Source organism: Melospiza melodia, unplaced genomic scaffold (assembly GCF_035770615.1).
Source record: "Melospiza melodia melodia isolate bMelMel2 unplaced genomic scaffold, bMelMel2.pri scaffold_91, whole genome shotgun sequence".
In the NCBI taxonomy this organism is placed as follows: Eukaryota; Metazoa; Chordata; class Aves; order Passeriformes; family Passerellidae; genus Melospiza; species Melospiza melodia.
The window spans coordinates 1,082,111-1,106,385 of NW_026948805.1; the positions used below are offsets into that span (position 1 = coordinate 1,082,111).

The 24,275-nt window shown below is 48.8% G+C and overlaps 1 pseudogene; it reads right to left on the reverse strand.

Moving 5' to 3' along the window:
* LOC134414024 (zinc finger protein 850-like) overlaps positions 1–24,275 on the reverse strand; it is a 93,059-nt pseudogene that overhangs the window by 38,687 nt on the left and 30,097 nt on the right.

Genomic DNA, 24,275 nt, shown 5'->3' on the forward strand with positions numbered 1-24,275 from the left:
AATAAAGGGTCCTCTTATACTAAATGGACAAACATGTGGAGCATTATTGCTGGGACGTTCCTCTATAACTATGTTGGGATTATTTGTTTTGCCTGGTGTTATCGATGCGGACTTTACAGGGGAAATACAAATTATGGCTTACACCCTTTATCCTCCGATTAAAATTACAAAAGGACAACGCATTGCACAATTGGTACCACTGTCACAAATGACATCGGGAATACAATCATTTACTGGGCAAGCACGGGATGAAAAAGGTTTTGGCTCTACTGGTGTTACACTTTTAACTGTGGATTTACAAAATAGACCAAAACAAAAGGTTGAAATTACCTATGGGCATCAAAGCATAACCCTTTATGGATTATTGGATACAGGAGCAGATACTAGCATCATTTCTCCAGAAGCATGGCCACAACATTGGCCTCTATTTCCTTCATCAAACATGCTCACAGGAGTAGGAGGATTTACATTGGCAAGTAGATCGCCGTCTTTGTCTGTGTGCATTGAGAATCAACAAATATCTGCTGTGTTTTCAATTGTTCAACTGCCTCCTACAGTTTCCTCTTTAATTGGAAGGGACATTTTAACACAATTGGGAGTGGTGTTAACTAATCAGCACCCTTTGGGGTAATTGCCATTGCTTGGACTTTCCCCATTCCACTCACCTGGAAAACAGATACACCGGTGATGGTTAAGCAATGGCCATTAAAAGGGGAGAGTCTTATGCATGCCCATGAATTGGTACAGGAACAATATGCAAAAGGGCACCTACAACTGTCCACAAGCCCTTGGAATACACCTATTTTTGTAATCAAAAAGAAATCAGGGAAATATCGTTTGATACATGATTTGAGGGCTGTAAATGACCAAATGGAACCAATGTGGGCCTTACAGCCTGGTCTTCCAAATCCAGCTATGATTCCAGAACACTGGCCACTTTTAATTATTGACCTAAAGGATTGTTTTTTCACTATTGGCCTGCATCCTGATGACATGAAGAGATTTGCTTTTACTTTACCAGCAATAAATCGTGGGGAACCAGATAAAAGATTTGAATGGACATCTCTTCCGCAGGGCATGCACAACTCCCCCACTTTATGTCAGCTTTATGTTGATGCTGCATTACAGCCACTACGTCGTAAATGGCCAGCAACTATAATATATCATTACATGGACGATATTTTGTTTGCACAGCAACAGCCATTCTCCTCTTTACAGATTAACACCATTATAAATACTCTTGCTGCATATTCACTTGTTATTGCTGCAGAGAAAATTCAGACTACAAAGCCCTGGAAATATTTGAGATGGACTTTGACGGATCAAATAGTGATACCACAAAAATTGGAATTACAATTGGACATTAAAACTCTACATGATGCACAGAAGTTGCTGGGAGACTTACAGTGGCTGAAGCCTATTGTGGGAATACCAAATCACTTATTAGAAGCCCTACGACCTTTGTTAAAAGGCGTGGACCCTACTACTCCTGTACACCTGACAAAGGAGCATCGTCTTGCCTTGCAGCAAATTAGTAACTGTGTACAGCAAGGGTATGTGTCTCGTCGACAACTCGACCACCCCATTGACCTTACTATTTGGAATAGCCCTTGCCACTTGCTTGGTGCTCTCTCTCAGTTGCAAAAGAAAACGGGGGAGATACAGGTGTTGGAATGGTTATCACCACCACTACAGCATAAGAAAACAATATCTTCAAAAATTGAACAATTGGCTGCATTAATCAAAAAGGGGCGTCTCAGAATTCTTGAAGTGGATGGTAGAGAACCTGCTAATATTAGATTGCCTATGGAAAAAGAAACCTTGGACTGGTACTTGATAAATTCAAAGAATTTACAAGAAGCATTATTGATGTCACCTGCTAAAGTAGAGACTAGTAAATTAGTGCCTAGAGTTTTGCAATGGATGACAGAATGGAACTGGATTACTCGACCTTTAAGAGAAGAAAACCCCATAGAAGGAGCTATTACAGTTTTTACAGATGCAGGAAAGAAATCAAGGCGTGCTGCTGTTACCTGGCAAGAAAAAGGACAATGGAAGCATCAACTCCTCACAGCAGACCCTGCAGATAGCTTACAAACTTTGGAATTGTTAGCAGTAGTATGGGCGGTGTCCAACTTACAGGAGCCTTTAAATGTGGTCACAGACTCTATGTATGTTGCAGGAGTAGTCAAACGAATAGAGGAAGCAGCAATTAAGGAAGTGAATAATAAACGATTGTATGAGTTACTGATACAGTTAAGGAAGGCTTTACGAGAAAGAAAGGCAGCATATTCTGTGATTCATATTAGGAGCCATAAGTGGTCTGAAGGTTTAGGAGAAGGGAATGAACGTGCAGATAAATTGGTTACCCTACCCACTGATAATTCTTGTCCTATTGACAAGCACACATTGGCCAGAAAAGCACATAGTAGATATCATCAAAATGCAAGAGGTTTAGCAAAACACTTTGAGCTGAGTTTGTCAGAAGCCAAGGCCATTGTCAGAGCATGTCCAACATGTAGTTATCATAATGGTGGGATAGGTCTAGGCATCGGGGTTAATCCTCAAGGTTTAAAAATAAATGAGATATGGCAAATGGATGTTACACACATAGCTAGATTCGGTAAAGTCAAGCATGTGCACGTCACCATAGATACATATAGTCACTACATATGGGCTACGGCTCAGGCAGGACAGAAAGCTATACAGGTTATCAGACATCTGTTAAGTTGTTTCGCTGTTATGGGAGTTCCAAAGAGTATCAAAACGGATAATGGTCCAGCTTATGTAAGTGCTAGGGTCCGGAAATTTTTGAATCAGTGGTCTGTTAAGCACGTGACAGGTATTCCACACTCTTCTACTGGACAGGCAATAGTGGAAAGAGCAAACGGTACCCTTAAGCAGTATATTGAAAAACATCAAGATTTGACAGATCCACAAGCATGTTTGGCTAAGGTTTTGTATGTGATTAATCATTTATGCATTTTTGGGGAAGATGATACCCCCCCTGCAATGAAACATCATCCGAGGTCAGGTCAGGAAAATACTAAGGAAACAGAGGTCTGGGTTAAGTATAAGAACCCAAATACAGGATTATGGGAAAAACCTGCAAAAGTATTATATTGGGGTCAGGGGTATCTTTGTGTTTCCTCACCTACAGGGCCTTTGTGGGTGCCTGCTAAGTGGACTAAACCTGTTTTTGATGCAGCCTCTGGTGGATCACCTTACGGAGGAGGACAAGAAGCGACTGGGGAAGAAACTGCTTCTAGTCCTACAACCACTACTGTTTCAATTGAAGGGGTACTCGGAAGCGGTGGACAGAGCACTGACACGTCACTATCGGACGGCCCAGGAGTTGATTGGTTTCATTGACTCATTATCAACTTTTCACTTAACAGATCCAGCGAAACTACATTGCCTTGACTGTCACAATCCACATTGTGCTGCCTGGATAGCTCTGCGTTGTGGGGGCTGTAAAAGAACTTTTTGGATAGAACAATCACTATTATGGGATTTGTGGTGTCATACTTGTGAACACGAGCATACGTGGGGAAAAAGCTGGCAAGATGAATTAAGGAGACAAACGGGGCAAAACGCATATATAGCTTTAAATCTTTATGAGTCTCCTGAACAGAAGGTTCTTGCTTATTATCGATGGGAAATACAATGTATTGTAAATAGAATTAAGGTTCAAAGTAAATCACGTATAGTTTCTATAAGGTGTAGGAAATTAGTGCCTTTAACACAGCATTCAGTTGTAGGACCCTTCCAAGGGGATCCTGATAGAGCATTAGATTGCTGCATTGATAAGTTGCAAAAATTAAGTTTGAAAGTGGCAGGACCAGTGAAATTAGGAGCAGCAAGATTGAAGACAGATAAGAAAAAGAAGGCAAAAAAGGGAACGGTCTCATTTGAATAGGGGTATCAGTGATTGCTAATTAATTTTCTATGATTAGAACAATTTTACTGTTGTGGGACCCTCGGGAGGATATAGTTGTTGAGGAGGATAACGAACAAGAACTACGATTACGAAATAAGATACACCTTGTGTTAAAGGAAAGACCTTGAGCTGTTAGCCTCATATAGTAAAAAGGCTGAAGAGGCTTTGCGATCACCACCATTGAATTGGTTGCATTGGGTTGAAGATACACAATTTTATACTGGTCCTTACTTACATTCGCTTCCTTGTTATGTTTGCAAAAAGGATAAAGATAAATGCTATGCATGGGTAGCTTTGCATTGTGCAGATTGTAATCAGGTTTATTGGTATTCACAGAAGTCATTGGGATATTTATGGTGCACATCTTGTTTTGGAAAGTGGATTCGAAATCATATCTGGGTTAGAGCTCTTGAACAAAGTACTGGCCTGCCAGGACGGACAGGATTACAGCTCTTTGAGAGTGCAGAACAAGTGGTTATAGCATATCTTAGGTGGAAGTTACAGGAAAACCTTAGAATATTTGAAATTACTAAAGCCTCACGCATCATAGCAGCTCGCTGCAAAGCTGATTTGCCTTCAAACTTACCTCGTGCTATACTTGTGAGCAAGGATGCTGATTTAGAATTAGATCAGTATATTCAAGAATTGACTCAGCCTTACAATAGACAATCTAGCAAACCAGGGAAAAGACAGCGAAGAAAGGAAAAACAACGTAAGCAGAAGGAAGAAAAGGAGAAGCAAAGCAAGCAGAAAGAAAAATGAGGTTTGTTTTTGTAATACTGCTCAATGCTGTAGCAAGTGAGGCAGTAGGAGTAACACACTTTAGTCAACCAAGGGAAAATTTATGGGTAACGCTTGCTAATCAAACTAACCAATCATCACTCTGTCTTAGTCTTGGAGGAGTCACTAACCCATTTCGAACATGCCTGGTGGGACTTCCGGTGTGGTCTCCTGGAGAATTTTGCAGTTTGATAAACAATCAAACCTTATGTATGTCTAACATGTCAAACATCACATTGCCGGTGCAACAAGGGTATACTGCAGGTCAGAGTGATGGCTATCATCAATGTTTACTAATCCAATCACTTAACACCTCTTTGCATTCTCCTCCTGAAGAATTGGATCTTTTTGGAAGTACAAATGCCAGCATATCTAACACTACAGCTGGTGGATGGTTTAGCTTCAAACTTTCGGGTGCTCAGAATTTAAACCAACCTAAAGAAACATGGGCCACCCTAGATTCATCCCTGAATGTGAGTGAATTCTCTCCACAGCATTACAGTCAATGTAACGGCACCAATATCACGGCACCAATGAAATTACCCACAGGAATATTTTTGATTTGTGGAGACAGGGCATGGAATGGTATACCAGTTAAACCACAGGGTGGACCCTGTTTTTTGGGAAAATTGTCACTGTTTCATCCTAATGTGTCCTTGCTAATGCAGCTGAGTCAAAATTCAAACAGGAGAAAACATAGCATACATGACTTAGACTGCAGCAAGATAGGAGATCCACGGTTTTGGGGCACATTCAAACAGGTGGTGGTTTCAACGATCTTACCAGGAGGATCTGCCAATAAAGCCATGAATTTAGGAAAACAATTAGGATGCTGGGCAAGGGATGAGCTGAACAAGACATCACAAATTCTAGACATGTTAACTGCAGATGTGCAAAGTGTTAACCATGCTGTTTTGCAAAATAGAGCTGCTGTAGATTTTTTGCTCTTAGCACAAGGACATGGATGTGAAGAGTTCGAGGGAATGTGTTGCATGAATCTGTCTGATCATTCGGTGTCCATTCACACTAAGATAAAAGAATTACAACAGGGACTTCACAAACTTAAGAAAGAAGACGGTTTAGGAATTGACGAATGGCTTAAAGGCCTGGGACTCGGACCGTGGCTGAGGAACCTTGTGATCTATGCTATAGGACTGCTGGGTGTAATTTTACTGTTTTTGCTTATTTTGCCTTGTATCTTTAACTGTATCCAAAACATGGTCAGCCGTACAATAGCAAAAACATGGCAAACTAATCTCCTTGCACAAGAAGAAAACGGGGGAAATGTGGAGAGCATTATTAATAATTGGTTAGCTGAGAAAGGCCACACTGATATAATGCCACTGGTTAAGCTGAAGGAGAAAAGTCAGCAGTCAGCAAGCTAAAAGGAAGAGTCAGCAGTGACCTTGCTGCAACATGAGGATAGGGAGTTGAGATTAGTCCTGAATATATCCTAAGAATATGTAGAAAGTATCAAAAGTAGAACCATAGGAATGTAGAAGTAGGCGTAGGTGCTGATATGTAAGCTGACCAATCCTGAGCTCAACTTTTGCAATATGTATGAAGCTCATTATTAACTGTATTTAACCCGCCGTACTGATCAATAAAATTGAGCCTGTGATGATCAAACTGATGTCCTGGTTCCCTTCCGTCGACAACAGTTATTCCAGAGAAGTGGATTTCCCATCCCAGGAATTGTCCAAGAGCAGGAACTTTGTGCAACCTGACATAGGGAAACCCCATCCCCTCCCCAAGGACAGAATTCCTTTACTGTGGGTTGTCTGATGTGCTGGGTACCCTCACAACGCTTCTGCCCAGAAAGTCTTCTGAGGGCAGCCAGGCTGCTGCAGGGGCAGTGGCCTCGCAGCCATCACCATGGCAGCCCTGTCCCCTGGGCCAGGCTCTCCCCTTTCCTCTGCCCCTGCCATGGCTCTGCTGGCATGAAGAGTTTTGTCATTAATATCTTGTCCCCAAGGCGCTGGGGCCAATGGCTTCCCAGTCAGGCTCCTGGAGCAGAAGTGGCTTTTCAGAGCCGAGCCAGGAATGAGCCCTGAGGCAGCAGCTCTGCAGTGGTGGCCACCAGGCCGAGCTGCCAAGGGAGGCTTCTGGCCATGGCCTGCAAGCAGCTGCTGCTGCCAAGGTGCCTTTGGTGCCTCAGGCTCTCCCTGGCACAGCTCCCAGCACGGCACTCTGCCCTTGTGCCCGAGCCCTTCCCTGTGCTGGGGCTGGCCTGGGGCTTTTCCTGCAGCGGGACCTGCCCTGCTGATGGCACTGAAAAGGCAGTTCCTGCTGGAGCAGGAGGCTCTGCCTGCAATGGGCTCCAACAACTCTGGCAAGGCCCTGTTTGCAAAGCCCCCAGTGGGAAATGAAGGAGGGGTGTCACACTGCTTTTGGGGTGAATAATGCTGAAACCAGCTTGACTCCTCCATCCCAAAGTTCAACATCCTCAGAGGGAGCTGAAGCTGTGGCAGAGCTGGAAAAATCCCCTGAGAAAGGAACAACCAAGTGACACACCACTGAGAGCTTCTGCAGAGCTGCTGAGCTGGCACAGCCTGGGCACATCTGACTGACAGGGCAGCACCTCAGACTAGAAAAGCCCCATCCCAAATTTTAATGGCAACATCTCCTGACATTTCCCTTCTTGGGGGGTGTGGAAATTCCTCCCTGCAGTGGGGACACCCCTCAAGGTCACTGCTCCATCCTGAGTCGAAGGGATTTGCACACAGTCATTGGTCTGCAGGAGTAACATCGATCTCTGCATAATTACAGATTTTGCTTTAATGCAGTTCCTTTGAAATAATTTCTTAGTGCTCTGTATAATATATTATACATCTCTTACATCCTGGTTAAATATTTATGATTCAGGCAATTTTCTCTAATCATTACCATAATATATCATACATATTTATATAAAACTATCTGGTTTGCCATCCCTAATCCTGTGGGACAAATTCTACAAAGATTTAATTCCAATTTTATAATTCTTTACACACAAACTCTGTAAAAGTCTGGAACTGGGATTGGAAACCACTGCTCCAAGGCTCCTCTCACAGAAGGAGTTGAGAAAGCCTGGAGGTCCTTGGGGGTATTTTGGGATCTGTGGGGGCTACTGGGGCTCCTTTCTGCACCTCGTGACCCAACATGAGCGTCTCTAATAAACATTGCCTGAAGCTCCCACTGTGCCCATGACAGGAACCCCTGTGAGTGTCTGGAACATCCCGGCTCTTTGGCAGCCTGGGGACTCCTGGGATGTCACCGTGGAGCCCCCGTGAGTGCCTGTGACAGATCAGAGCCTTTGCAGCCCAAGGTTCCCTGGGATGTCACCATGGAATGGCTGTGACTGCCTCTGACCACAGGGCTCTTTACCATTCCCAGAAAGCCCTGGGAGGTCTCCATGGAGCGCCTGTCTCTGCCTGTGACATTCCAGCTCTGGAACAGCCTGGAGACTCTTGGAAAGTCCCCATGGAACCCCTCTGAGGGCCTGTGACAAATCTGATCCCTAGCAGGCAATCACCACCAGGACCCGTTGCTATGGTCAGTTTCCATGGCAACCATCACCAGACCCCTGTTGCTATGCTCAGTCCCTCAACAGCTCCATGGAGACCCCATGCCAGGGGTGGTTGTCATGGAGACCAGCTTGGGCCTGCAGCCAGAGCCCAATGTTACGGCAACCATTTGCAGCCCCATCCCCAGGCTCATGGGATCCCAGAACCACAGAATTGGCTGAGCTGGGAGGGACCCATCAGGATCCTCAAGTCCAACTGCCGGCCCTGCACAGGACACCCCAACAATGCCAGCCTGGGCCTGGCAGTGCTGTCCAAACGCTGCTGGAGCTCAGAGAGCCCTGGAGCTTCCCTGGGGAGCCTGGGCAGGGCCCCAGCAGCCTCTGGGCAAAAACCTTTCCCTGACATCCAACCTGAGCCTGCCCTGACTCAGCTGCAGCCGTTCCCTCCACTCCTGTCCCTGGGCACCAGAGGGAAGAGGTTCCCACAGCCCCAGCCAGGGACCCGCTCTCAAGGCTGTTGCCATGGCCACCAGGGCTGGGGCCAGCTGGGATGCTCGGTTTCCATGGGCCGGGCTTCAGGAATGGGATTCCCCAATTTCCTGCTCCCGCTAAAACCGCCCTGCCTTCACTGCCCTCCAGCCTCCCATGGAAAGCACAAAAGGCAAAGATCCCGGGCTGGGATAGGAATGATTTATTGGGAAAAGCAATGAGATAAGGAAAAAATGGAACAGAAATTATATTGATAACAGAAGGGATAAGAAAAACTATTTACAGGGAAAACTAAACACAATTCACTGGGTCTGCCTGGCCACAATTTCCCCTGCCTGGAAAGGACACCCTTCTCTTCAGGGAGAGAGAGAGTCCCTTTCCTGCCCCTAGGAATGACCTGAGGTGGGAGTAAATGTAATGACAGGGCCATGGCCAGACCCTCATGTTCTTCCATCCCACATCATATCATTGGCAGGAGCAGGAAAGGTACAGCTGTCTTCCCATCATGGATCACAGGGAAAATGGGTCCCCAGGGCTCTTCCCAACGTGGGTTCTCCCATGGGGGATAAAGCTGGAGCAGTGCATGAACTCTTCCTGCAACTGGGGCATGTGCAGGGTTTCTTTTACTGGTGACTCCGTTGGTGTCTGGCCAAGTGAGAGCTGCTGGAGAAGCTCTTCCCACACTGAGGACACTCATAGGGCCTCTCCCCAGTGTGGATGCGCCGGTGGGTGATGAGGGTGGAGTTGTGCTTGAAGCCCTTCCCGCAGTCAGGGCAGCGGAAGGGCCTCTCATCTGTGTGAATCCGCTGGTGCTGGAGGAGATGAGAACTTGTATAAAACTTCTTCTGACAGTCAGGGCACTTGTAGGGCTTCTCCCCAGTGTGGGTCATTTGGTGGATGATCAATTGGGGCCTCCTAGAAAAGGTCATTCCACATTCCCCACACTTGTATGGCCTTTCCCCAGAGTGGATCCTCTGGTGGCAGCTCAAGAGAGACTTCAGACTGAAGCTCTTCCCACATTCCCGACATTCATAGGGCCGTTCTCTGGTGTGGGTCTTCTGGTGGGAGATCAGGTTAGAGTTCTGGCTAAAGCTCATCCCACATTCCCCACACTCGTAGGGCCTCTCCCCAGTGTGGGTCTGCTTGTGCCTGATGAGGTGGGAGTTGCGCTTGAAGCCCTTCCCGCAGCTAGGGCAGAGGAAGGGTCTCTCATCCGTGTGAATCCGCTCATGCAGGAGGAGATCAGAGCTGGTGTGAAACCTCTTCTGACACTCAGGACACTCGTAGGGCCTCTCCCCAGTGTGGATGCGCCGGTGGCTGACGAGGGTGTAGTTGCGCTTGAAGCCCTTCCCACAGTCAGGGCAGCGGAAGGGCCTCTCATCTGTGTGAATCTGCTGGTGCTGGAGGAGACTGGAGCTGGTCTGAAACCTCTTCTGACACTGGGCACACTCGTAGGGCTTCTCCCCAGTGTGGATGCGTTGGTGGGTGATGAGGGCGGAGCTGTAGCTGAAGCCCTTCCCACATTCCCCACACTTGTAGGGCCATTCCCCGGTGTGGATCATATGGTGGCTCATCAGGGTGCTGCTGTGCCTGAAGCTCTTCTCACACTCTGAGCACTTGTAGGGCTTCTTCCGATCATGAAGCTGCTCATGGACCACCAGCGCTGAGCTTTGGCTCAAGCTCTGTCCACCTTCATGGCTCAGGGTGGGTCTTTCCTCCTCAGAGCACACTGGGCTGGCTTTGGAGCCCCTCTTCCTGTGGGATCTCTGAGGCATTTCCTCCCAGTTGGAATTCTGCTCCGTGGCACTGCACAAAATGGCCTCTTCCACAAGGTTCTTTTGGGGGAATTTGTCCTTCTTGGTCTCTATCCTCAGCTCTTTGTCTGGGGCAGGAAGGACAAGGAGAGGATGGGATTTGCCTCCGTGCCAGAGGGAAGTAGAAGGAGATCCCCCCAGTGCATCCCCAGCAGGACGGCGTTGGCAGCAGGGTTGTACTGCAGCTGGGGGCCGTGCTGGGCTGGGAGATGGAGCAGGAGAGAGGGGGAAAGGGGCACTCACTTCCTCCTCACCTGCCTGGGTGTCCTGAGGCATCTTCCTCTTCCTCGCAGTCTCTCCCTCCATCTGGCTACGTTTTAGGAATGGGAAATCCCGTTTTGGGAGGAAAACAAGGAATCAGCACACTAAATTTTGCACCGGACTGAAGGCAAACCTGGGGGAGAGTCTAAACCAGAATTACAATTCAAAAACAAAGTTAGGATCAAGGCAATGATACAGAAACCCTGCCTTAAACTTACAGAGTCAGGATATAACCTGACACCCTGTTGGTCACGGTGCTGGCTGCAGTCCTATTAAATGGTGGCTGCAGTCCTGTTGGAGTGATGAACGTGATTCTGTCAGAGCAGTGATCCTGTAGAAGGGTCTGGTCTTCCTCTGAAGGTCCAGTGGTTAGTTATGGAGCTCTTGTCCTCTGGGAATCCAGTAGGCAAGCTGCTCCTGGTATTTCCAGCCTATGCTTATATCCAGGTAGGAATGCTCGGGTCCTCCCCCTGGGCGGAGCATCCCACAATGGGATGATGGAATTTTATCAGTCCTGCAGTGACACTCAATGGCCCATTCACAGAAGATATCTCCCCTGGAGGGTGTTATCAGGGGTGAGTCATGGAAGAGATAAAGAACCCTACCCCACCTGTTTATAGCAGTTGATGAAGATGGGGATTGAAAACATGCATTTGGTTACATCTTGCATGGCAACCTGAAACAGTGGGGTAATCCCTGCTCAGGGGTGAACAACACCCCTCTTACCCAAACTGGGTCAGGTGTAAATCCCCCACCCCAGGAAGGCCACACACACAGGGGACAACGTCACACTTTCCCTGCCCCAGGTGAGGTCTCTGTCCCTGTCACTCCCTTACTCTCCCCCCTTTTCCCTTTCTTTCCATCTCTTTCTCTACCTCACATTTACATTCAATAAAATCCACCTTAGATTTGGTCTTTTTAGCACCTTAATAGGGGCAGAGGAATCTCTCCAACAATTTTCTTAAGCAGATTGCGACATTATTTTGCCATAGTGGGTTCAGGGTACTGTTGTCTGACCCCACGTGCCTTTGACAACAGCATGGTTCCTGTTCTCTGAGGAGGTTGTGGTTCTCTCTGAAGGAACTCTTGGAAACTTGGACACAGCTTCCTCTGAGCAACTTATGGGAGAAATGATGAGGAAAATGGCTGTTGTAGGTGGCCAGTGAAAAAGAAAATATTTTGTTTTCCTTGCTTGAAAAGTTTGTTAAAATCACTGGAAGAAAGGGAGCAAATGATACCAGTGAGACTGACAAGGTTCATTCACCCCATGGTGAGGAACACAAGGCTGCTATAAATCCCACAAAAAGCCCAGCTCAAGTAGCTAAATTCCCAAATAACTCTGGAATTCACAGGCTTGGGTTCTTTGCCAAATGTGAGAATCATTATTCTCTTCATCCCTGTCACCTTTGTGACAGCTACTAACAGCTTCCCCTTCCTTTTAATAATCTGTATTGGGCCAAATTTCCACTTTTCTTTTATTGGAACCTGCCAGCTGCTGAGCTGGAGCTGTGCAGGAACCAATGAAACTTGGAATTGCCAGAGAATTTCTTCTATTGTCAGTTTATTCCTGTTTGGGATTTGTTTGCATTTCCATCACATGTGACTCTCGGGAAAATCAAATATTCATCAAAGTATTTTATGTAGGATTAAGTTTGATTTATGCCTAGTTTATTTTGTCCAGTGCCCTGGGGATGCTCAAGGGGTCTCTGTGCCTCTTGCCCTGGGGAACGCTCAGGAGGAATTTGTTGGGATTGTCTCTCTCCCAGACACCCCAGGCCATGCCCTGGGAGTGTCCTTGTCCCTGTCACCTCAGGCAATTCCCCAGGGGGTCTCCATCATTCTCATCCCAGGGGATGCTGAGGGGTGTCTGGGCGTCTCCCTCCCTCTCATACCCTGTGCCAGAGGTGCTCGGGGCAGTCTCTGTCCCTCTCAGCCCAGGGGATGCTCGGGGGTCTCTGTCCTCTCACCCTGGGGGATGCTCGGGGGGTCTCCATCCCTCTGGCCTCAGGCAATGCCTGTGCAGGGCTGGGGACCAGGGGCTCTGTGTCCCTCTCACAGCTGAGGGTGCTCGGGGCTGGGGGGGGCTCTCCCACCTTCTCACACCTGGGGAGGCCGGGGGGGGTCTCTCTCCCTCTCAGCCCTGCTGTGACCCCCACCCAAACATCATCGGGGTCAGAGGGATGGAGACACCCCCAAACCCCCAGAAGGGCTGAACTTGTCGATGGAAAAAGCCCAGCTGCCCTTTTCTTCTGGTGCCTCCTCCTCTCCTCAGCTGAGCATGTCAAACTCCCCAGGATCAGGAAAATCCCCATTCCCTATTTCCTTGTAGCTGCAGCCTGGAACATCCACTCAGAGTGAAGAATTTTCTGATAGCTCTGCTGAATGACAATGGCAAGAGGTTTGTGAGAATGGGAAGAAATTGTGTTTTGATAGGAAATAAAATGTGCAAAATTATTTCTTTCTGTCATATTCCTTTTCAGTCAGTTCTGGTTTGTTTTCAGAGTGCCACCTTCTCGGCTGATTGTGTTTGTGCCCTCCTTTCTCCCCTACCTTTCTTTGCCTGCTCTGTTTCTCTCTCAGCATCTCCCTTCACCCAGGGCAGCTCCCACCAAAGACCCTGCCCTGATTTAATTCCCAATCCAGGACCTATAACAACTATGGGTGAAGATATGAAGGCTGGCAGTGAAACATCACTGTAGGATCTTGCTCCACTTGGCTTTTGGCTCCTTCTTGAGAGCTTTTCCTTCCTGGGCAGGAACACCTTTTGCTGGCAGGGAACTGGAATTCCAGCCCCTGGGAGTGTGTGCCATGGATCCCAGAGGGGCATTCCCGAGCCTTCTAGGACACAGGGAATGGGGATTTTCCTGCTTCTGGTGAGTTTGACATCCTTGCCAAAGGAGAGGAGGAGGCACCAGAAGAAAAGGGCAGCTGGGCTTCATCTTTCCACTTGAATTAGGTGGGGGGGAAATCTCTCCTCCTGTCTGTAGCTGCTCCTACAGGGATGTGACAGCTGATATCAGAGCCCCAAGGGTCAAAGTCAGGGCTGCCTTCAGGGAATGCTCACCTCATATTGAGGTGGGAGCGTGGGAGCACCTGGATCTTGGAGCACCCAGCTGCCCCCCATGTGTGCAGGTGCCTGAGGAGGGCTGGGACAATGCCAGGGACATCCCACAGTGACATCCCCCCTGTCCCACTCTGGGTGAGCTCAGTCCCAAACCTGACCTTGATCCTGGTCTCAATCTCACTCCATGTTTAGACACACTCACAGTTCTGTATTTATTCTCATCCCAGTGCCAAACTTGTTTAGCCCCAGACCCAATCACAACCCCAGCCCTAAAGCCAACCCCATGTCCAGCCTTAACCCCAATCCCAGCTCTAATCCAAATCTCAGCCCCAACTCCAAGCCCAGCCCCAATTCCAGCCCCTTCCTAAATCCTCAGCCCCAAGCCAAATCACAGGTTCTGCCGTTCTGGGGGTTTGGGGGTGTCTCCATCTCTCTGACCCCGATGAGGTTTGGGTGGGGGTCACAGCAGGGCTGAGAGGGACAAAGACCCCCCCGGCCTCCCCAGGTGTGAGAAGGTGGGAGAGCCCCCCCAGCCCCGGGCACCCTCAGCTGTGAGAGGGACACAGAGCCCCTGGTCCCCAGCCCTGCACAGGCATTGCCTGAGGCCAGAGGGATGGAGACCCCCCGAGCATCCCCCAGGGTGAGGGGACAGAGACCCCTGAGCATCCCTTGGGCTGAGAGGGACAGACACTGGCCCGAGCACCCCCTGGCACAGGGGTGAGAGGGAGGGAGACCCCCCAGGCATTTCCTGGGGTGAGAATGATGGAGACCCCCTGGGGAATGGCCTGGGGTGACAGGGACAAGGACACTCCCAGGGCATGGGCTAGGGTGACAGGGACAGAGACAATCGCAACAAATTCCTCCTGAGCGTCCCCCAGGGCAAGAGGCACAGAGATCCCTTGAGCATCCCCAGGGCACTGGACAAAATAAACTAGGCATAAATCAAACTTAATCCTACATAAAATACTTTGATGAATATTTGATTTTCCCGAGAGTCACATGTGATGGAAATGCAAACAAATCCCAAACAGGAATAAACTGACAATAGAAGAAATTCTCTGGCAATTCCAAGTTTCATTGGTACCTGCACAGCTCCAGCTCAGCTGCTGGCAGGTTCCAATAAAATAAAAGTGGAAATTAGGCCCAATACAGATTATTTAAAGGAAGGGGAAACTCTGTGTAGCTGTCACAAAGGTGACAGGGATGAAGAGAATAATGATGCTCACATTTGGCAAAGAACCCAAGCCTGTGAATTCCAGAGTTATTTGGGAATTTAGCTACTTGAATTGCGCTTTTTGTTGGACTTTTAGGAGCCCTGTGTTCCTCACCATGGGGTGAATGAACCTTGTCAGTCTCGCTGGTAACATTTGCTCCCTTTTCTCCAGTGATTTTAACAAACTTTTCAAGCAAGGAAAACAAAATGTTTTCTTTTTCACTGGCCACCTACAACAGCCATTTTCCTCATCAGTTCTCCCATAAGGTGCTCGGAGGAAGCTGTGTCCAAGTTTCCAAGAGTTCCTCCAGAGAGAACCATAACCTCCTCAGAGGAGGGAACCATGCTGTTGTCAAAGGCACTTGGGGTCAGACAACAGTGCCCTGAACCCACTATGGCAAAATAATGTCGCAATCTGCTTAAGAAAATTGTTGGAGAGATTCCTCTGCCCCAATTACGATACTAACAAGACCAAATCCAAGGTGGATTTTATTGAACAGTAAATGTGAGGTAGAGAGAGAGTTGGAAAGAAAGAGAAAAGTGGGGAGAGTAAGGGAGTGACAGGGACAGAGACCTCACCTGGAGCAGGGAAAGTGTGACGTTGTCCCCTGTGTGTGTGGCCTTCCTGGGGTGGGGGATTTACACCTGAGCCAGTTTGGGTAAGGGGGGTGGTGTTCACCCCCTGAGCAGGGATTACCCCACTGTTTCAGGCTGCCATGCAAGATGTAACCACATGCATATTTTCAATCACCATCTCCATCAACTGCTATAAACAGGTGGGGCAGTGTTCTTTATCTCTTCCATGACTCACCCCTGATAACGCCCTCCAGGGGAGATATCTTCTGAGAATGGGCCATTGAGTGTCACTGCAGGACTGATAAAATTCCATCATCCCATTGTGGGATGCTCCGCCCGCCAGGGGGAGGATCCGAGCATTCCTACCTGGATATAAGCTGAGGCTGGCAACACCAGCAGCACCTTGCCTACTGGGTTCCCAGAGGACAAGAGCTCCATAACCACCAGTGGACCTGCAGAGGAAGACCAGACCCTTCTACAGCATCACTTCTTGGACAGAATCACGTTCATCACTCCAACAGGACTGCAGCCACCACCCTGACCAACATGGTGTCAGGTTATATCCTGACTCTGTCAGTTTAAGGCAGTGTTTCTGTATCATTGCCTTGATCCTAATTTTGTTTTTGAATTGGAATTCTGACTCAGACTCTCCCCCTGGTTTGCCTTCAATCTGGTACAAAATTTAGTGTGCTCATTTCTTGTTTTCCTCCCAAAACAGAATTTCCCATTCCTAAAATTTAGCCAGATGGAGGGAGAGACTGCAAGGAAGAGGAAGATGCCCCACGACACCCAGGCAGGTGAGGAGGAAGTCAGTGCCCGCTTCCCCCTCTCTCCTGCTCCATCTCCCAGCCCAGCACGGCCCCCGGCTGCAGGACAACCCTGCTGCCAACGCTGTCCTGACGGGGATGCATTGGGGGGATCTCCTTCCCCTTCCCTCGGGCGTGGAGGCAAATCCCATCCTCTCCTTGTCCTTCCTCCCCCAGAGAAGAAGCTGAGGATGGAGACCAGGGAGGACAAATCCCCACAGCAGAACCTGGAGGAGGAGGCCATTTTGAGCAGCTCCATGACACAGGAATTCAATGGGGAGGATAATCCCCAGAGATTCCACAGGAAGAGGGGCTCAAAACCCAGACCAGGGTGTGCTGAGGAGGAAAGACCCACCCTGAGCCAGGAAGGTGAACAGAGCTTCAGCCAGAGCACAGAGCTGGTGGTCCATGAGCAGCTTCATGATGGGGAGAATCCCCACAAGTGCTCAGTGTGTGGGAAGAGCTTCAGGCAGAGCAGCACCCTGATCAGCCACCAGATGATCCACACCAGGGAATGGGCCTACGAGTGCGGGGAATGTGGGAAGGGCTTCAGTTACAGGTCTACCCTTGTGACCCACCAACGCATCCACACCGGGGAGAGGCCCTACGAGTGTCCCGAGTGCCAGAAGAGCTTTCGGACCAGCTCCGATCTCCTCAGGCACCAGCTCATTCACACTGGGGAGAGGCCTTTCTGCTGCCCTGAGTGTGGGAAGGGCTTCAAGCGCAAGTCCCATCTCATCATCCACCAGCGCATCCATACTGGGGAGAGGCCCTACGAGTGTCCCACGTGTGGGAAGAGGTTTCAGACCAGCTCAAATCTCCGTCTCCATGAGCGGATTCACACAGAGGGGAGGCCCTTCTGCTGCCCTGATTGTGGGAAGGGATTCAAGCATAAGTTCACCCTCATCAGGCACCAGCGCATCCACACAGGGAAGAGGCCCTTCGAGTGTCCCCAGTGTGGGAAGAGTTTCACCCAGAGCTCTGACTTGACCAGTCACCAATGGAAGCACCGGTAAGGGACGTTCTGTCAGTGCCCCAACAGCAGAAGAGCTTCATGCCCAGCTCCAGCTTCATCCCTCATTGGAGGACCCATATTGGAAAGAGCCCTGGTGATCCATGTTCCCTGTGATCCATGCTAGGAAGACACCTGTCCCTTTTCCTGCCCCTGCCAATGACATGATGTGGGATGAAAGAACATGAGGGTCTGGCTATGGCCCTGTCATTACATTCACTCCTACCTCAGGTCATTGCCAGGGGCAGGAAAGAGACTCTTTCTCACCCCAGGGAGAAGGGTGTCCTTTGCAGACAGGAGGAAATACATTGCCGTGAAGAGCCAATTGTTGATGTTTTAGTTTTCTCTGCAAATAGTTTTACTTATTGCTTCTGTTATCAATATTGTTTTTGTTCCTGTTTGTTCCTTATCTCATTGCTGTTCCCAATAAATGGTTCTTATCCCAGCTTAGGATCTTTGCCTTTTGTGCTTTCCATGGGAAGTGGAAGGGCAGCGAGGGCAGCGTGGTTTAAGAAGAGCAAGAAATTGCGGAATCCCATTCCTGAACCCCGGCCCATGGAAACCGAGCATCCCAGCTGGTCCCAGTCCTGGTGGCCATGGCAACAGCCTTGGGAGCGGGTCCCTGGCTGGGGCTGTGGGAACCTCTTCCCTCTGGTGCCCAGGGACAGGAGTGGAGGGAACGGCTGCAGCTGAGTCAGGGCAGGCTCCGGTTGGATGTCAGGAAAAGGTTTTTGCCCAGAGGCTGCTGGGGCCCTGCCCAGGCTCCCCAGGGAAGGGTCCCAGCTCCAGGGCTCTCAGAGCTCCAGGAGCGTTTGGACAGCGCTGCCAGGCCCAGGCTGGCATTGTTGGGGTGTCCTGGGCAGGGCCAGCAGTTGGACTGGAGGATCCTGATGGGTCCCTCCCAGCTCAGCCAATTCTGTGGTTCTGGGATCCCATGAGCCTGGGGATGGGGCTGCCAATGGTTGCCATGGCAACGGGCTGTGGCTGCAGTTCTGAGCTGGTGTTCATGGCAACCACCCCTGGCATGGGGTCTCCATGGAGCTGCCAAGGGACTGAGCATAGCAACAGGGGTCTGGTGATGGTTGCCCTGGAAACTGACCATAGCAACAGGAGGCTGGTGATGGTTACCATGGAAACTGACCATAGCAGCAGGGTGTTCCATGGGGACTTTCCAAGAGTCTCCAGGCTGTTCCAGAGCTGGAATGTCACAGGCACAGACAGGGGCTCCATGGAGACCTCCCAGGACTTTCTGGGGATGTTAAAGAGCCCTGTGGTCAGAGGCAGTCACAGCCATTCCATGGTGACATCCCAGAGGACCTTGGGCTGCAAAGGCACCGATCTGTCACGGGCACTCATGGCAGCTCCACAGTGACATCCCAGGAGTCCCCAGGCTGCCAAAGAGCCAGGGTATCCCAGACACTCACAGGGGTTCCTGTCATGGGCACAGTGGGAACTTCAGGCAAAGTTTAATATTAGAGAAGCTCCTGTTGGGTCATGAAGTGCAGAAAGGATCCCCTGTAGCCCCCACAGATCCCCACATATCACCACTTAGTCAGAGATGACACAGACTCACATCAGAATGCTAAGGGCTAAAACCTACCCATTTATTCAATCATCGACTTTTACATCTTCAGGTGGACCTCATTGGTCATTTTATCAACACATTTCACATGAATGGCTAATTAAGACAACACCCTTCAGTAAACAACTTTATGGAAAAAAGCCTACTTATTTCAAACATTGTCAGGGTACCAGGTACTGATGGTTGTTTTATGTTGGGCCTTTCTGGGGGCTCTCTCGATGTGGGAAATCCTGCTGTAGCAGTTCTCTGCCAGGTAAAAGGAAGTGCATGGGACTTTTTCAGTCTTCAGCTTCTTGTTTATTGTTATCTTATCTAAAGTTTTGCATTGCTGTCCACGGGAGGCTCAGAATGCTGGAACAAACACCTCAAAATGGCTCTAAAATGTACGGTTTCAAGGTCTTTTAAAGTTGTCTCATCCAATCAACTCTTAAAACGTGTATTATTTCTACTTATCTACACATAAGTCATCCCTTGACTGTCCACATAACGTCTGCACTGTGCTTTCCTTGACCAATCACCCTGTGCCACCAACACTGCAGAAAATCGAGTAGATGAAGATGACAGGGACTACAGCCCAATTCCTCCATCTTGCTGCCTTTCTACACCATACTAAAAACCCCAAAACCTAAATTTCTCACCCAAGGAACATAGCATAATACCCTCTAAACTATGTCACACTTCGGAAAATTCTAATAGTTCTCAAATTCCTGGAAGTCCTCTCCATGGGTGAAGGTGAAAGGCAGTGTTTCTCTGGGGGTCAGGACCCCTCAGAGCAGACAGAAATATTCCCTATGCCTTGGATTCCCACACATTTAATCTAAAATCTATTAATCCTTAACGTGTGAAGTTACCCAAAAATTTTCCAGGTAAGTAGGATTTGACGGAGAAGAACTAGAGAAGAACAGAAAGACAGAAGATCCATAAAAAGACACACACATAGGTACCAACAGCTCAGGTTCCAGCATCACTAACAGAGGAACCCAAGGAGAAAGCAGGATCCAGACGCTGGGCCTCGTGCTCTGGCTTTAAATCCCCTGGGCCTTCATGGGCCTGCCCCTGGGGTGGGACTGCCAGTTGCTTGTCCAATCAGAGCCAGGGTAGCCCCTGCTGCTAGTGTGTGATTGATTGACAGCTGGGCCAATCAGAGCTGGGTTAACATCACCCCCTGCTGTGTGATTGACAGCTCTGCCAGGCCAGGTCTGGGGGCAGGGCTCTGTCCCACCACAAACCAAGGCCTGACCCAGCCCTGGCCCCACACGGGCATTCCGAGCATCCCAAGGTGTCTCGGGATATTGATCTCATCCACCCTCTGACAGCGACCATGGTGACATTACAGAACCTCATGGAACCATGGGTTAGTTGTGACAATGGAGATCCAAGGAAACGATGGTGAGACTGTGGAATCCAGGCATCAGGGAATCAAGGAGACCATTGTGCAGCTCAGGGGGCCTATGGAAGCAAGGATCAATGATCGAACTGTGGTTTGATTGTGATTGATTTAAAATAGAAACAAGGAGCCATTGTTTCACAGCGGGGCTGCATGGGGCCAATGGACCCTTGTGACTCTGTTGGGGCTCATGAAACCAAGAAGCCATTGTGACGTTGCCAGACCTCATGGAATCAAGGAGACCATTGTGACAGTGTTAGGACCCATTAAGTCAATGGAACATGGAACAGGTCTGCCTGGTTTGGACTCATGGGTGCTGTCTGACAGGTCCCACTGAATTTGACATGTCAAGGGCCACTTCCCATCTGACCATGAAGCACTGGGGCTCTGTGGTTTTATTCCTATGGGAAAGAACTGTCTTTCTTGTCTAGGCACCCATGGCCAAAATTGAGATTGTGCATCTAAAATTCTCTATATGCAAGGGTTACTCCCAGACAAAATCTGCCCATACTGTCAAGTCTGGCTAGACTTGGCCTCTGGTGACTGCCTCCCATCTGCCCCTGCACCACTGCTCACTTGTTTCCTTCCTATGGAGACCATTGTGACACTGCGGAGCATTGTGGAACCAATGGGCCATGGTGACACTGCAGGCCCTTGTGGAATCTGTTACACTGTAAGAACTTGTGGAACCAAGGGGAACATGTTGACCCTGCAGGGTACCATGGATCCAAGGGGCCACTGTGACACTGTGCGGCCTTGTGGAACCAAGGATATCTTTGTGGCTCTGTTGAGCCGCATGGTCCCAAGGGGCCAGTGTGAAGCAGCAGAGCTTTGTGGAACCAAGAGGCCATTGCTACATTTCAGGGCATTGTGGAGCCAAAGCGCCATTGTGATCCTGCAGGGCTCTGTGGATCCATGGAGATTATTGTGGCATTGAAAGACTCCATGGAATCATGCAGAGCATTGTGACCCTGCAGGGCCTCATGGAAGGAAAGGGCCATTGTGACACTTTGGGAACTTGTGGAGCCAAGGAAATCATTGTTGCACTACTGGGCCCCAATGGAACCAAGGGGCCATTGGACACAGTGAGGCTTCATGGAACCCAAAGACCATTAGGACAATGTGGGGCCTTGTGGAGTCATAAAGAGAATTAAGATCCTTAAGGACTTGTGTAATCAAGGGGCCATTATGACACCTGAGGGCATCATAGAAGCAAGAGACCAATTTTGGCACTGCAAGGCCTCATGGAAGCAAGGAGCCATTGTGACACTGCAGGGCCCTGTGGAACCAAGGGAACATGAAATAGGTGTGTCTGCCTTGGCCTCCCAGGGGTCACCTGACAGGTCTGGCTGACCTGGGAATGTGGAAGGCTGCTCCCATCTGCCCCTGAAACACTGGGGCTCTGGACTTTTCTTTTTATGTAAAAGAACTGTCCATTTTTTCCAGGCATCCATGGCCAAAATTAGGATTCCACCTCCAAATTTTTGTGCATTAAAGGATTGCTCCCAGACAAAATTTACCAGGACAGACAAGTCGGGCTGGTCTTTGACTCCTGAGGGATAGCATTCACTTATATTCCAAACACTGGAAAGGGCTCTGCGCTTTTCTTTTTATGGAAAAAACTCCCATCCCTCTTCTCCAGGCACAAATGTCTGAAACTGTGACTCCGCATTCATAATTTCAAATATCCATGAGCTGCTCCAAGCAAACCTGCCAGGACAGACATGTCAGGCTTGCCTTGGCCTCTGGTGGTTGCCATTCATCAGCTTCTGAAACATGGGGCTAAGTGGTTTCCTTCCTATGGAGACCAATGTGACATTTGGGAGCCTTGTGAAACCTTCATTTGGCCATTGTGACACTACAGAGCACCATGGATCCAAGGGACTATTGTGACACTGTGGAGCCTTGTGGAACCATTGCACATCATTGTGGCTCTGTTGGGCCCAAAGGACCAGAGCAAAGCAGCGGTGTGGAAGTAAGCCCAGCTGTAACTCAGAGTCAGATGGATTTTACCCCAAAAGAATTGGGCATGAGTTTCAAGCCTTGGGAATCATTCATTTAACTTAGGGTAAGTTTGAGAGTTCCCCCATAAGCCTTTAGTGTTGTTATGCTAAGTAGTCCAAGTTCTTCTCCTCCAGTGGTAACTTGTTTCCCCTACAGGGTTATTCTTCTAGAGTGTTCTACCCTCAAGTGTATATATTGTTGCTTTGCCTTTTTCTCAGGTCTTTGAATCCCATCCCTCGTCCTGTGCTTGACTTCTCCATGTTTGTTGTTTTTCACCCTGTTACTAAAGTTCTTTTTGGGCAACTCAATTGATCCTGCTTGTTGTAGCATTGGTGGGTAGGACGGTTGGGATGGATGGAGGTGAGAGATCTCTGAGGCCAGGTCTTTCAACTTGTGCTTTATTGCAAAGGGTGTGGGTGCAGGGGCCTTGTTTGGAGCTGCCAGCCACAGCTCGGAGCAGGCCCGAAAGAGGAGCTTGAAAGAGGCGCCCAAAATGGATGCCCAAAAGAGGAGGGGAGTTCCCGTTACAATACAATAAATCTTCTGTGCTGCATATTCTAATTTTCAGTAACTAATGTAGTACAAGATACAAATCTTATAGCATCTACATACAGCCTATAAGAATCATTACATTACCATACTGTGTTACATTTTAAACCCTAAAAACTACTCTTTGGACCCCTTCTGCCAAGCTAGTAGGGTCTGCTCTGACCCTTGGACCTGTCTGCAAGCAGAGGGAGTTGTTTCATCAAAAGGGGATTACCTTCAGCCATCCATACCATTGTTTTCCAGTTGTTCAGTAACTAAGGCTTGGTATCTCAAAGCTTGCTTTCATTTCAATCTGACAGTTTCCATATTTTCAAAATCTTTTGCCAGGCAATCATATTTATAAGGCTTTTCTGTTTCATCTTCCCCAGCATCTGCTCCTTTTCATTTTCACCACGCTTGCCCTGAAGTTGAGGAACCAGAAAGTTTTGTCACAGCCACCCTCATTGCGACATTTGGCACCCCAACAGGGACCCTGACATTCAGTCATGTCAACTGGGGTTAGCTGATGGACAGGCCAGTGCTCCCCAGGATTTTGGATTGTGCCAGGCTGGCAGATTCATCATTTCTTTGAGGGACCTTGGCCAGGATCCACAAGGGAAAATGACAGTTTCACCTGCATAGGATTGCAGGTGGGTTTGGGGACACATAGGACAATTATTGCCCATTTTGTCACTGTCTTTTTACAATATACACCGACATCCCATAACTGATTTAGGGTGTTCCAGTGGCTGTTCTACGTAAGGCAGAGAAAGAAAAAATGGGCAGCCAGATATCCAAAGTAGAAAGGTGTGTATATCGATGCTTTAAGTTAATTTTCAGAGATCATGACCAAATATCTTCAAAGTACAAGTTAAAATCAATCCTAAGGCAGATCATTAAAAATTCTCCAGATGCCCCTGAGCCTGACCATCCTCTCTCCATCTTGGCTCCTCCACTTCCTGCTTTCTCTTCTGCCCTGAATGAACCTCCAGACTCCACCCCCACAACTGTGGGTCATGCCTCACTGTCAGTCATTCCACCTTCACCCTGGGCCATGCCTCCAGAACTCCACCCCAGAAGTCCGCCATCCTAAATCAAGGCCCTTCCTCCCAACACCTGACAAAATGGCAGTGCCCTTTGCCTCCCCCTCTGGCGACAATATAACCCCATGATCAAAGATACTAAACCGAACAGTCACAGTGTTTCTAATCCAAATGTTTCTGCTCCAAGTTGCTCTTCATCCCCAGAAGACAGTTTGGATTCCCCAGAGCCACCTCACCCCTCAGCCCCAGAAGATCCCCAGGAAAGGATCCG